Raw genomic sequence first — 14782 nt, forward strand, 5'->3', positions numbered from 1 at the left:
TGACTTTCCCAGCGTAACATGCTGTTAGTGGATGTGGGCTTACGGTATAGGGTGGTCTCAATCACTAGACCCTCAGTTATCCTTAGTGTGCAGTCTAGGAAATTTAGTGTCTGATCACCAAACTCCATGGTGAACCTGAGATTAAGGTCATTCTTATTGAGAGTCTCTACAAAGTTTTCGAAGTGTGTTAGGGTGCCCGTCCAGATGATAAGGACATCATCAATGTACCTTTTCCATAGGAAGATACAATCCGTAAACTCCTTGAGAGACCCAGAGAAGACCAACTCGCTCTCCCACCATCCCAGATGCAGGTTGGCATATGATGGGGCACAAGACGTCCCCATCGCATTCCCCTGCACCTGGTGATAGTATTTGCTCTGGAAGAGAAAGAAGTTGTGCGTGAGAATAAACCTTAATAGGTTTAATACAAAAGTAGTATGGGTGCTGTGTTCGGTGCCTCTTTTCTTTAGGAAGTGCTCTACGTGATCCAGACCACTTGAATGTGGTATGGAGGAGTACAGGGCCTCCACATCTAGACTGCAAAGTACTGATCCCTCCGGTACTTTAAGTGGTGCTAGACATTTAAGGGTGTCCTTTGTGTCTTTCAGGTAAGATGGTAATTTCTCTACGAAGGGGCGTAGAATCCTATCCACATAAATGCTGCCTTTGCTCGTGAAGTTATTGGAGCCTGAGACTATTGGTCTTGCTGTCAGGATTTTTTGTTGTTTGTGTATTTTAGGGAGGCAGTAGAACGTGGATATTGTTGGGTTCTTAATATAGATACTGCCATGTTCCTCCTTCGAGAGTACACCCTGATCAAAGGCTTGATCCAAAAGGATCTTATATTCGCTTTGATACTTTGTAGAGGGATCAGTGGTCAGTGGTTTGTAAGTCTTGTCGTCGTGGAGTATGACCTCGACCATTCGTACATAGTGCACTCTATTGAGTAGGACGATGTTACCGCCCTTGTCCGCAGGCTTGATTATGATTTCCTCATTGTCCCTGAGTTCACACAGGGCTCTCCACTCTTTCACCGACAGGTTCCCCCTTGATTTGACTGTCAGCATATCGGTATTTATTGTTTTGATCATATTCGTGATTGAGTCAATAAACGTATCGATGTTTTTAAACTCTCTGAAATTTGGTGTGAATTTACTTCGCTGACAGAGATTAGTGTAGGGAGCTGTGGGATTGGTATCGTTGTCATCGAGGAGAGACACTAACTCCTGTAGGCATTGATACTCCCTGGGGTTAAAGCCAAGTTCTTTGGCCCTTTTTTCATCTTTCAGTTTGAAGAACTTGTGTAAGGCCAGTTTCCTCCCAAAGAGGTTAATGTCCTTTATCCATTCAAAATGATTGAACGGCGGGGTTGGGACAAAGGATAACCCTCTCATAAGAACCTTAACCTGTGTGGGAGTGAGGGTGACATCTGACAAGTTGACAACTCTTAATTCATCAGTTAATAGCGTCTGCGTGCTCTCCCTCTGTAACGGGTCTGTCTTTGGTTTTGAGCCTCCCCCTCTCGGGGGAAGTTGATTTCTTAAGTTTGCCATATCAGGCAGAATCGTCTCTGCAGTACCCCTCCCTAGTGCTCCTGAAGCTGTTTTCAGCTTGGGTTCACGTTTTTTCATTTTTTCCTTGTATATATACAAGGGTTATGCCCTCCTAGGTCTGCAGACACACTCTAGTTCCCATTCATTGGGAACGCTTGCACTGATGTGCCGTTTTCTTATATTTATCTAGTTCTAGAGGTTTCAATACCTATAGAGTGTGCTATCATATCTTTTATTTAAGAATATCACGTGGTGCAGCTAATCATGAGTAATTTTTTGTCCCAATTAAAGGAGACAAATCAGTGGTGCACAGATATCGATTTTGTGTTTTCTGATAAAGATGTAACATACCTACCAGAGCAGGACAATATAAACGCGAAGTTTAGATCTTTATCCAACTTGTGTAAACAACAAATCCGGCTAGGATGGGAGGTCACTTCATTGCAAAAATATACGAGCAAGGCAATGATACCCAGGGGATTGAGAATCCAAACCATCCCCAACCTAGAACTAGACAATCCTGAGCTCCTGAAGGAATGGGATGATGCAGCTGACACCTGTTCCAATAAATTCATGGATATCCTGCTTAGGTTTGAATCAGAAAGGCTCAAAACAGTCAACGAGAAAGTCAATACAGCAGTAGAAGGGATACAGAGCTATAAAGATGACCCCTCCTTTAATGTACAGGAACAAAGGCTACAGCAAAATCTTAATAAATATCAGAATAATGTAAAAAGTCGCAAACATAGCAAGTTCATCAGAGATAATGATGATTACAAAAAAGGGAAGGTGTATAGACGATTCAGGAAAACTACAAGGGCAGATTCTGATCAGTACATGACCTCTGATTATGAGACGTCTGACACGGACAACGAACAAACTACTGCTCCAACGGGCAACACCAATCCACAGTCTAACAAAGGGATCCTGAAAAAAGGGGTGGCTTTTTTAGGGCAGCCCCCCCGAGAGGGGGAGGCTCAAAACCAAAGACAGACCCGTTACAGAGGGAGAGCACGCAGATGCTATTAACTGATGAATTAAGAGTTGTCAACTTGTCAGATGTCACCCTCACTCCCACACAGGTTAAGGTTCTTATGAGAGGGTTATCCTTTGTCCCAACCCCGCCGTTCAATCATTTTGAATGGATAAAGGACATTAACCTCTTTGGGAGGAAACTGGCCTTACACAAGTTCTTCAAACTGAAAGATGAAAAAAGGGCCAAAGAACTTGGCTTTAACCCCAGGTATCAATGCCTACAGGAGTTAGTGTCTCTCCTCGATGACAATGATACCAATCCCACAGCTCCCTACACTAATCTCTGTCAGCGAAGTAAATTCACACCAAATTTCAGAGAGTTTAAAAACATCTATACGTTTATTGATTCAATCACGAATATGATCAAAACAATAAATACCGATATGCTGACAGTCAAATCAAGGGGGAACCTGTCGGTGAAAGAGTGGAGAGCCCTGTGTGAACTCAGGGACAATGAGGAAATCATAATCAAGCCTGCGGACAAGGGCGGTAACATCGTCCTACTCAATAGAGTGCACTATGTACGAATGGTCGAGGTTATACTCCACGATGACAAGACTTACAAACCACTGACCACTGATCCCTCTACAAAGTATCAAAGCGAATATAAGATCCTTTTGGATCAAGCCTTTGATCAGGGTGTACTCTCGAAGGAGGAACATGGCAGTATCTATATTAAGAACCCAACAATATCCACGTTCTACTGCCTCCCTAAAATACACAAACAACAAAAAATCCTGACAGCAAGACCAATAGTCTCAGGCTCCAATAACTTCACGAGCAAAGGCAGCATTTATGTGGATAGGATTCTACGCCCCTTCGTAGAGAAATTACCATCTTACCTGAAAGACACAAAGGACACCCTTAAATGTCTAGCACCACTTAAAGTACCGGAGGGATCAGTACTTTGCAGTCTAGATGTGGAGGCCCTGTACTCCTCCATACCACATTCAAGTGGTCTGGATCACGTAGAGCACTTCCTAAAGAAAAGAGGCACCGAACACAGCACCCATACTACTTTTGTATTAAACCTATTAAGGTTTATTCTCACGCACAACTTCTTTCTCTTCCAGAGCAAATACTATCACCAGGTGCAGGGGACTGCGATGGGGACGTCTTGTGCCCCATCATATGCCAACCTGCATCTGGGATGGTGGGAGAGCGAGTTGGTCTTCTCTGGTGTAACGGAATGCAGTGTAACAGCATACGATATCCGTCGGTACATCCAGGAAATCCACAGTCAGAATATAAAGCAAGGCAATATTCCCAATCCTCCCAATAACCGGACGAAGCACAGTTTGGGAGTCAACTAACTCGGTTTATTCACAAGCAGCATATTTATACAGTTCCCCATGCAAGGGGTTTCCGGACAGTAATTCCAGGGGATTTCTCCCAACATGCACTGTGACTTTCCCAACAGGCCTTGCTGCACGAGAAAGATACTCCCACTACAATGGACGATTAAGTGGATTATCTCCTCGTGCAGCAAAACCGACAATTGACATTAAAATACAGAATTCACACAATATTCGGTACTTTGCAATAATTGAACGTTCGGTAGATAGCTGGGGTCGGAGCGCACACTTTGTGAGAATACCGCTCCGATCCCAGCTGAATTGACCGAACGCCGCACATAATACAGTAAAACATTAAAGTGGGTTTAAAAGTACCGAATACGTACGGGACATATAATGTACCGAACGCGGGACTCCCGAACGCTCTGGAAGTCCAGCGGTGTTCAAATCATCGAGTAGCCGTTTTCAGTTCCAGGCTCTCGACGACCGAACACCGCTGCAGAGACAAAGGATCCAAGATGGCCGACCGCCGCATGGTCGGTAGTCGAACGACGGCCACCTAGGAGAGCCCTTAATTACCGATTGCAACAATGTTGCAATCGGTTAATTGGTGCCACACGACCTGGGAATGTGTGGTCTACCTGGGGAGTCCACATTCGTACGGCGAACGGCCAGGATAGCCGTGTTTCGTCGTATGAATGCTTGGTGTGCTGGCAGCATACGGCTGCCAGCATGCGAACGGCCATAGGACAATACATACACATTTAACGTTACACATTATATCTTCAGCCTACGGACAACTTGTACTGAATGTAGTTCAGAAGTGGCTAGTTTTGCCACAATGCTCCCCCAGAACCAAGCCGGCATACACAGTCTGATCCCAACGGATCGGCTTGGGGATGTCCGGGAGAGTACTCACAGATCACTTCTCGAGTTCAGTCTGTCTGGATAACCCGTCAGCGTTACCGTTTTGTTTTCCTGGCCGGTAATGGATAGTAAAGTCAAAGGGCTGCAGCGCCAAGCTCCAGCGCAGCAGCCGGGCATTGTCTCCAGACACACGGTTTAGCCACACTAACGGGTTGTGATCTGTGAGTAAGGAAAAAGGTTGTCCGTACAAATATGGCTGTAACTTTTTAAGGGCCCACACCACGGCCAGGCATTCTTTCTCGATGGCGGCGTAGCTCACTTCACGAGGCAGCAATTTGCGGCTTAAATAGGCTACGGGGTGTTCTCCGCCATCGGCTCCCACTTGGCTCTGTACTGCCCCCAATCCAAACATTGAAGCGTCTGTGTGAACAAGAAATCTTTTAGTTGGATCAGGAGCAGTTAACACAGGAGCATTAGTGAGAGCAGTCTTGAGTTGTTGGAATGCCTGCTCACACTCTGGGGCCCAGACAACCAGTCGGGGAAGGTTCTTCTTTGTCAGGTCGGTTAGGGGTTTGGCCAGGGTGCTATAGTCAGGGACAAACTTTCTGTAATAGCCGGCTGTCCCTAAGAACGCCAGCACCTGGGTCTTAGTCCTGGGGGTAGGCCACTTGGCTACGGCCTCAATCTTGGCTGGCTCGGGTCTCTGCTGCCCACACCCTACACGGTGGCCCAGATACTGCACCTCGGCCATACCTATGTGGCACTTGCTAGGTTTTAGCGTTAACCCAGCCTCCCCAATGCGATCTAGGATCGCCCCTATGTGGTGTATGTGGTCTTCCCAGGTCTGACTAAAAATGGCTATATCATCTAGATAGGCACAGGCATACTCCTGAAAACCGTCCAGTAGCCGATCTACCATCCGCTGAAAGGTAGCCGGAGCGTTTTTCATTCCGAAAGGCATGACCTTGAACTGGTACAGGCCAAACGGAGTGACAAACGCCGACTTGGGGATGGCATCATCGGCTAGGGGAATTTGCCAGTATCCCTTACACAAGTCAATGGTAGTGAGATACTGGCCCCATGCCATCTTATCCAACAGCTCGTCTATCCGGGGCATCGGGTAGGCATCAGACACCGTTTTGTCATTTAGCCTCCGGTAGTCAACACAGAATCGGGTGGTGCCATCCTTTTTAGGTACCAGGACTACCGGCGATGCCCAGGGGCTATCGGAGGGTTCGATAACCCCTAGCTGCAACATTTCGTCTAGTTCGGCTTTCATATGGGTACGGACGGATTCTGGAACCCGATATGGAGCCTGGCGCATAGGTAGCTGCCCCGGGGTCTCCACTCGGTGAGTGGCTAGCGGAGTGTATCCAGGTAAATTGGAGAAGGTAGTCCCCTTTGCTACAATCAGCGCCTGTACCTGGGCACGCTCCTGGGGGCTTAGCCGCTCCCCCAGCTGAACTCCCCGGGAGGGCTCTATCTGTTCCTCGGGTTCTAGTAGGTCGGGTAAGGGTAAATTTTCCTGATCTTCTAAGGAGGAGGCACAGATTGCCGTCACATCCTCTATCCTCTCATGGTAGGGCTTGAGCATGTTCACGTGGAGCATGCGTCTCTTCCCTACCCCTGAGCAGGGGCCGATCACATAGGTAGTGTCGCATCGCTGCTCCACTACCTGGTATGGGCCTTGCCAGATGGCCTGCAGCTTATCTGTGCGGACGGGTTTTAAGATCAAAACCTTCTGTCCCACCTGAAAGCTGCGGTCCCTGGCTCCTCTATCGTACCAGCGTCGCTGGCGTTGCTGGGCCGCCTGGAGGTTGGTGTGTACAGCCTGAGTCAGCGCCTCCAGACGGTCCCTGAACTCCAGGACGTATGATACGATAGGGGTTTCGTTAGTGGTACTCTCCCCCTCCCAGTGTTCCCTAATCAAGTTCAAGGGTCCTCGCACCCTCCTCCCAAACAGTAGTTCAAACGGAGAGAATCCTGTCGACTCCTGGGGGACCTCTCTGTAGGCAAAGAGTAGGTGAGGCAGAAACCTCTCCCAGTCCTTGTGGGTTTCCCCGAACGTCTGAAGCATCTGCTTCAGCGTCCCGTTGAACCGCTCACATAGTCCATTGGACTGGGGGTGGTAAGCGGAATTAACTATTGGCTTAATGCCACACACTTTCCACATATGTTGGGTCACTTCGGCCGTAAATTGGGTACCTCGGTCCGAGATTATCTCTTGGGGAAAACCTACTCGGGAAAATACCTTCATTAATGCCTCGGCTACGGTCTCAGCGTGAATATTAGAGAGGGCCACGGCTTCGGGGTATCTGGTGGCGTAGTCCACTACAGTTAGGATATATCTTTTGCCAGAGGGACTGGGTTTTGGCAGGGGACCTACGATATCCACTGCTACTCGGCTGAAGGGTTCTGCTATGATGGGCAGGGGGCATAGCCTGGCTTTGTGGCGATCCCCTCGTTTACCTACCCGCTGGCAGACGTCGCAGGAGGTGCAATATTGGCGCACATCCTGAGAGATCCCGGGCCAGAAGAAGGCATGGGTCAAACGGTATCGGGTACGGGTCATCCCTAGGTGTCCTGACAAGGGGATGTCATGAGAAATGCGCAGCAGCTCCTGTCTATACTTCTGGGGTACCACTAGCTGTTTATTAGTTAAGGTGACAGACCCCCCCACATCTTTTGCCGTGACACGGTATAGCAACTCTCTCTCCCAGATGAACCGCTCCCCCTCTAACCCTGCTTGGTCGGTTTGTGCCCGGTCCCTATATACTTGGAGAGTGGGATCGGTCTGGACTTCGGTCGCAAAGGTAGTCGGGGTATCCCAGGACATGGGGGTCAGTTGGGGAACATGGTCTCTTACCTGAGCCTCAGAGTGCATCGGTGTAGCCGTGATGCGAGCCTGTTGCCGGGTGGTTACGGGAAGGGCCTCCTGGTACGGAGTCTGGGGAATAAAAGCGGAAGTCATTTGGCCCAAGTCATTCCCCAGTACAACATCGGCAGGTAAATTCTGCATCAGCCCCACTTCTACGGTCCCCTCTCCCACACCCCAATCCAAATGAACTTTGGCAGTAGGTAGCCGGTATACTGCTCCCCCGGCCACCCGTACTGCCACGGAGCCGCCAGTGTGGGTTGCGCCTGGTACCAAATGTGGTGCAACCAAAGTTAAAGTGGCTCCCGAATCCCGGAGCCCTTGCACCTCCTTCCCCTCCAGGGTCACTAGCTGCCGATGATGCTGTCGGTTGTCGGTGGCTCGGACTGACATTACTTCGTGCAGCACCCCTAGAGGCTCCTCAATTTGAGCGCTCAGCACGTCTTGGGTGGCGGGTGCTACCTGATAATGGTGCGCAGCAGCCCTGGGTGCCAAATTTTGTTGCACCTGATTCCAAGCTTGTCGGCTCCGGTTTTGGGTGCACTCTCGAGAAATGTGCCCCCACTGCTTGCAGGTGTGACACTGAATGTTAGACCGGCCGTTGTATCGGGAGGGGGTTGGCGGAGTATTCAGTGCCGGCCTGTGCAGGGGTGCGGTGGGGCCGGTAGGGGTAAAATTATTGGGTGGCCCGGTAATCCGAGGGAGAGTCTTATTTTGGGCACCGTGATACCTCCTGGCATCAAAATGCTGATCCGCCAATTTAGCGGCTTCGGGTAGGGTGAGTGGTTTTCGGTCTCTCACCCATTCTTGTGCTTCTGGGGACAAACCATTAAAAAACTGTTCCAGCAGCATTAACTGCCTCAACTCCTCCATGTTAGTAGCGTTGCTGGCCTGTATCCAGCCTAGTGATGCTTGGTCCAGCTTGTGCGCCCATTCTGCATGAGAATCTTTCTCAGGCTTGCGCAAGCCCCGGAATTTCCGCCGGTATGCCTCTGGGGTAATAGCATACCTCTCCAAGATCGCCCTCTTTACTTTAGGGTAATCCTTACTGTCCTCTCGAGGTACAGCACGGTAGGCTTCAGCTGCCCTACCCGATAGTTTGCCTGCCAGCAGCGGCACCCATACTGCGGGTTCCAAATCGTGCAAATCGCACAGCCGCTCAAAGTCCTGCAAATACCCATCGATTTCGTCCTTTTCTTCACAAAACGCTTTGAATGCGTGATGTGGGACTTTGGGCTTTACCTGTCCGTAGGTGGAGGCAGTAACAGACTCTGCCCTAGGCGGTGTCGCTGGTGTGCTGGTCGCCATCAGATAATCCTGTACATCCGATACCATCACGGTCAGTATTTCCAGCGGTACTGGTTGCGGTAAAAACTCCAACCTGGTTCGTAGCTCTTTTTGGAATGGGGTCTCTTCCTTGGCTGGTGGGGGTGTAGCGCTGCGGGCTCTGTCTCCCTCCATCAGTTCAGCGATCAGCACAGCCTTAGACTTGTTGCTGGCTATCTTACCCCTGGCTTCCAGTAGCTCTTTTAAAGTTTGTCGTTTTAGTATGGTATAATCAATCTCCATACGAATTGCCCTTGCTTTCCTTGTTCGGTCGTTTCAGTTTCCACGAACGCTGCTTTTTCGGCTGTAAGGTTCGGATCCCGTCGCTTGCCACCAATTGTAACGGAATGCAGTGTAACAGCATACGATATCCGTCGGTACATCCAGGAAATCCACAGTCAGAATATAAAGCAAGGCAATATTCCCAATCCTCCCAATAACCGGACGAAACACAGTTTGGGAGTCAACTAACTCGGTTTATTCACAAGCAGCATATTTATACAGTTCCCCATGCAAGGGGTTTCCGGACAGTAATTCCAGGGGATTTCTCCCAACATGCACTGTGACTTTCCCAACAGGCCTTGCTGCACGAGAAAGATACTCCCACTACAATGGACGATTAAGTGGATTATCTCCTCGTGCAGCAAAACCGACAATTGACATTAAAATACAGAATTCACACAATATTCGGTACTTTGCAATAATTGAACGTTCGGTAGATAGCTGGGGTCGGAGCGCACACTTTGTGAGAATACCGCTCCGATCCCAGCTGAATTGACCGAACGCCGCACATAATACAGTAAAACATTAAAGTGGGTTTAAAAGTACCGAATACGTACGGGACATATAATGTACCGAACGCGGGACTCCCGAACGCTCTGGAAGTCCAGCGGTGTTCAAATCATCGAGTAGCCGTTTTCAGTTCCAGGCTCTCGACGACCGAACACCGCTGCAGAGACAAAGGATCCAAGATGGCCGACCGCCGCATGGTCGGTAGTCGAACGACGGCCACCTAGGAGAGCCCTTAATTACCGATTGCAACAATGTTGCAATCGGTTAATTGGTGCCACACGACCTGGGAATGTGTGGTCTACCTGGGGAGTCCACATTCGTACGGCGAACGGCCAGGATAGCCGTGTTTCGTCGTATGAATGCTTGGTGTGCTGGCAGCATACGGCTGCCAGCATGCGAACGGCCATAGGACAATACATACACATTTAACGTTACACATTATATCTTCAGCCTACGGACAACTTGTACTGAATGTAGTTCAGAAGTGGCTAGTTTTGCCACATCTGGGTCTCTCAAGGAGTTTACGGATTGTATCTTCCTATGGAAAAGGTACATTGATGATGTCTGTAACGGACCGTTTCACTTACAAGAGGATAAAACCCAGTTTAGGCGATAATCCCCTTTCCAGATGCACAGGCAGCTACTGCAAACACCATTCTCCCGACTGGAACCACACGAACACTGGAACAGCTGAACAAGAAAAGCAGACATCGGCTTACACTCTTGGCAGTCAGCATACAATCCCATTCCCCCAAAGACCGAGACGACACATCGCTTTGAGGGTTAAGCAAGAACTCTAGACTGGGACACCCAGTCTGGCTTTTATTTCCAACTCACACATACAGGCCACACCCAGGGGGAGGCATAAAAGAACCAATGACATAGATGTTACCTCCCACACATCCCCTCCCCTTAGTGTGACACATAATCCCATTATGCATACAGAGTAAAATATACTTTTACACAACTTTCATAACTTTAAAACCATACATCACATTCACATAAAAATACATATCCACAATCAATCCATTCAGGGGAACAACATATTAAAAAATGGCATGAATCCGACCAGGGGTTTAAAAGTTACTAAAAGTATCTTTTGGGCCCTGGCTTGCAGCATGGCACAATCTGGCCCAAACAGAAGTAAAACATCCCCCACAATGCATCCCGGCTTCCTCCCTTCTGCCCTGGAGATAATTGGAGAAGTAATCCAATTATCTAGGACTAGAGTCAGACTCCATTAACCACATGGTTGCAAAAAGACAGTAAAAGACATAAAATTACATACTGATACATTTAAAACATAAAACACACATTTCTACATATCCCCAGTTTAACTGAACACATAAATACCTACATAATATTTAAGACAGTATTACTGGGATATGTTACAAAGTCTTAAAGGGACATTAGTCCCAAAAGTCCCAATATGTCCATCGCTGATTTTAAAGGGCCAGTAGCAGCAATATAAATTATTACATGCCCAAATATAGTTTTTATAGAGCAATATGTCCAGGGGCCGTAGTCGCAGGGCAGGAGGCTAGCAACCAGGCCTCTCCAGTTCACAGTGGCGAAGCTGGTTTCGCCACATTTCTCCCCTTTGCCAATTAGACTAACAGGGTACCTGACTTTCTGCCGGTCAGTGCCCTGGTTAGTCCAGCAACCCACCCACAAAACAGACATAACAGAGCAGCCCACCCACACTAACCGGTTACTACATCTGGGTGAGGAATAATTTTGTCCAAGTTCTGGTGTTTCACCACTGCTGGGTGGGAGACGGGTAGGCTGCCTTGGTGGGTTGCTGAGGGGGCAGAGACCCGCGGTACTCTGTCCGGTTGCCAGCACTACCACGGGAGTAGTCTGGTGGGCGCCTGGCTGCTGGAGACTGACTGTCTCTGTAACGGACCGTTTCACTTACAAGAGGATAAAACCCAGTTTAGGCGATAATCCCCTTTCCAGATGCACAGGCAGCTACTGCAAACACCATTCTCCCGACTGGAACCACACGAACACTGGAACAGCTGAACAAGAAAAGCAGACATCGGCTTACACTCTTGGCAGTCAGCATACCATCCCATTCCCCCAAAGACCGAGACGACACATCGCTTTGAGGGTTAAGCAGAACTCTAGACTGGGACACCCAGTCTGGCTTTTATTTCCAACTCACACATACAGGCCACACCCAGGGGGAGGCATAAAAGAACCAATGACATAGATGTTACCTCCCACACATCCCCTCCCCTTAGTGTGACACATAATCCCATTATGCATACAGAGTAAAATATACTTTTACACAACTTTCATAACTTTAAAACCATACATCACATTCACATAAAAAATACATATCCACAATCAATCCATTCAGGGGAACAACATATTAAAAAATGGCATGAATCCGACCAGGGGTTTAAAAGTTACTAAAAGTATCTTTTGGGCCTGGGCTTGCAGCATGGCACAATCTGGCTCAAACAGAAGTAAAACATCCCCCACAATGCATCCCGGCTTCCTCCCTTCTGCCCTGGAGATAATTGGAGAAGTAATTCAATTATCTAGGACTAGAGTCAGACTCCATTAACCACATGGTTGCAAAAAGACAGTAAAAGACATAAAATTACATACTGATACATTTAACACATAAAACACACATTTCTACATATCCCCAGTTTAACTGAACACATAAATACCTACATAATATTTAAGACAGTATTACTGTGATATGTTACAAAGTCTTAAAGGGACATTAGTCCCAAAAGTCCCAATATGTCCATCGCTGATTTTAAAGGGCCAGTAGCAGCAATATAAATTATTACATGCCCAAATATAGTGTTTATAGAGCAATATGTCCATGGGCCGTAGTCGCAGGGCAGGAGGCTAGCAGCCAGGCCTCTCCAGTTCACAGTGGCGAAGCTGGTTTCGCCACATTTCTCCCCTTTGCCAATTAGACTAACAGGGTACCTGACTTTCTGCCGGTCAGTGCCCTGGTTAGTCCAGCAACCCACCCACGAAACAGAAATAACAGAGCAGCCCACCCACACTAACCGGTTACTACATCTGGGTGAGGAAGGATTTTGTCCAAGTTCTGGTGTTTCACCACTGCTGGGTGGGAGACGGGTAGGCTGCCTTGGTGGGTTGCTGAGGGGGCAGAGACCAGCGGTACTCTGTCCTGTTGCCAGCACTACCACGGGAGTAGTCTGGTGGGCGCCTGGTTGCTGGAGACTGGCTGTCTCCCCTTTAGGTGCACAGCTCGACTGCCGGAGGGGGAGACCGACTGTCTCCTCTTTGGATCCATCACACTGAGGCTGGGGAACAGGACCGACCGTCCCTATCCCTTGTGCTGTAAGTGCAGAGACTACGGTCCCATCTGCACAGTTGTGGGGCTTAACATCTCCCCTTGGTGGGTTAGGTTGCCGTGGGAGAGAGGGTGTAACAAGTTCCTCTCTCTGGATGGCAAACTGCCGCTGGGGAGAAAGGATGGCACCTTCTGCTCCCTGGGGTACACACTGCCGCTGGGGAGGAAGGATTGCACCTTCTGCTCCCTGAGGTACACACTGCCGCTGGGGAGGGAGGACGCTGCTCTCCTCTCCCTTCACCTCACACTGCCTTCCTGGCACATCACTTTGTTGCTGGGGGGCAGGAACAACAACCTCTGCCCCCTGTAACTCAGCCTGCCGCTGGGGAGGATGGACGACACCATCAGCTCCCGGAGACACACACTGCCGCTGGGGAGGAAGGACTGCACCTTCTGCTCCCTGGGGCACACACTGCCGCTGGGGAGGGAGGACGCTGCTCTCCTCTCCCTTCTCTTCACACTGCCTTCTTGGCATATCACTTTGCTGCTGGGGGGCAGGAACAACAACCTCTGCCCCCTGTAACTCAGCCTGCCGCTGGGGAGGATGGACGACACCATCAGCTCCCGGAGATACACACTGCCGCTGGGGAGGGAGGACGCTGCTCTCCTCTCCCTTTACTTCACACTGCCTTCCTGGCATATCACTTTTCTGCTGGGGGGCAGGAACAACAACCTCTGCCCCCTGTAACTCAGCCTGCCGCTGGGGAGGAAGGACGACACCTTTAGCTCCCTGGGACTTACTCTGCCGCTGGGGAGGATGGACGACACCATCAGCTCCCTGGGTTACACACTGCCGCTGGGGATCTGGGCCGACTGCCCAGCATCCCTGTAGGGCCGGTAGAGAGACCTCGGTCCCATCTCCACCTGCCTGTTGTGGTTCCTCACAGGACCAATCTATGAGGGCCCCTACTTCGGGTTCTTCCTGCCGCCTCGGGGGGGGGCGGCTAACCTCCTCGGATGCAGCCTCTACTCTGCTGCTGTACCACTCTTCCTGCTCATCATACTCTTCGTCCATCTTTGAGTTTTGCTCAGCCATGACCTGGTTCCAGATCCCCTGGAATGTGTCCATGGATATATAACCCCCATACTGGGCCACTTGCTGCCTCACCTTGGCCATAAAATCATCTTCAGCGTCAGAGCCTTCCATACTTGTCTGCTCCAAGTCGCTGGATACCTCTGCTGCCAGGGGCGCTGCACGAATGCTAACGTTGCCCTCAATTTGTAACTCCAAGGAATTGGTGTTCTGTAGCTGTCCTTCTGGCTGTGGGAACAATCCCGCAGCTTGTTGGTTCCTCTGCGTCGTTCGCAGCATGAGGTACGCCTGTACATCGTTGTAGACCCGGTCTGCCATCCGCTCCGCTCTGGCTGGTGAGAATAGAGCCATCCTGCTCCTATATTCCCTGGCAAACTCGGATTCCTCCTCCTCCCTCGGAGGTGCTGCAGCAGCTGCGACTCTGTCTCCTTCCATTTTCCTGATTTCCTTTGTAGATAGGGTCGCTGTACGGATACTAGCGTTGCCCTCAATTTGTAATCCAGAAATGGTGTTGTATGTAGCTGTCCCTCTGGTTGTAGGAACGATCCCGCCGCTTGCCACCAATTGTAACGGACCGTTTCACTTACAAGAGGATAAAACCCAGTTTAGGCGATAATCCCCTTTCCAGATGCACAGGCAGCTACTGCAAACACCATT

The sequence above is a fragment of the Pelobates fuscus genome, chromosome 2 (genome assembly GCF_036172605.1).
Source record: "Pelobates fuscus isolate aPelFus1 chromosome 2, aPelFus1.pri, whole genome shotgun sequence".
Classification (NCBI taxonomy): Eukaryota; Metazoa; Chordata; class Amphibia; order Anura; family Pelobatidae; genus Pelobates; species Pelobates fuscus.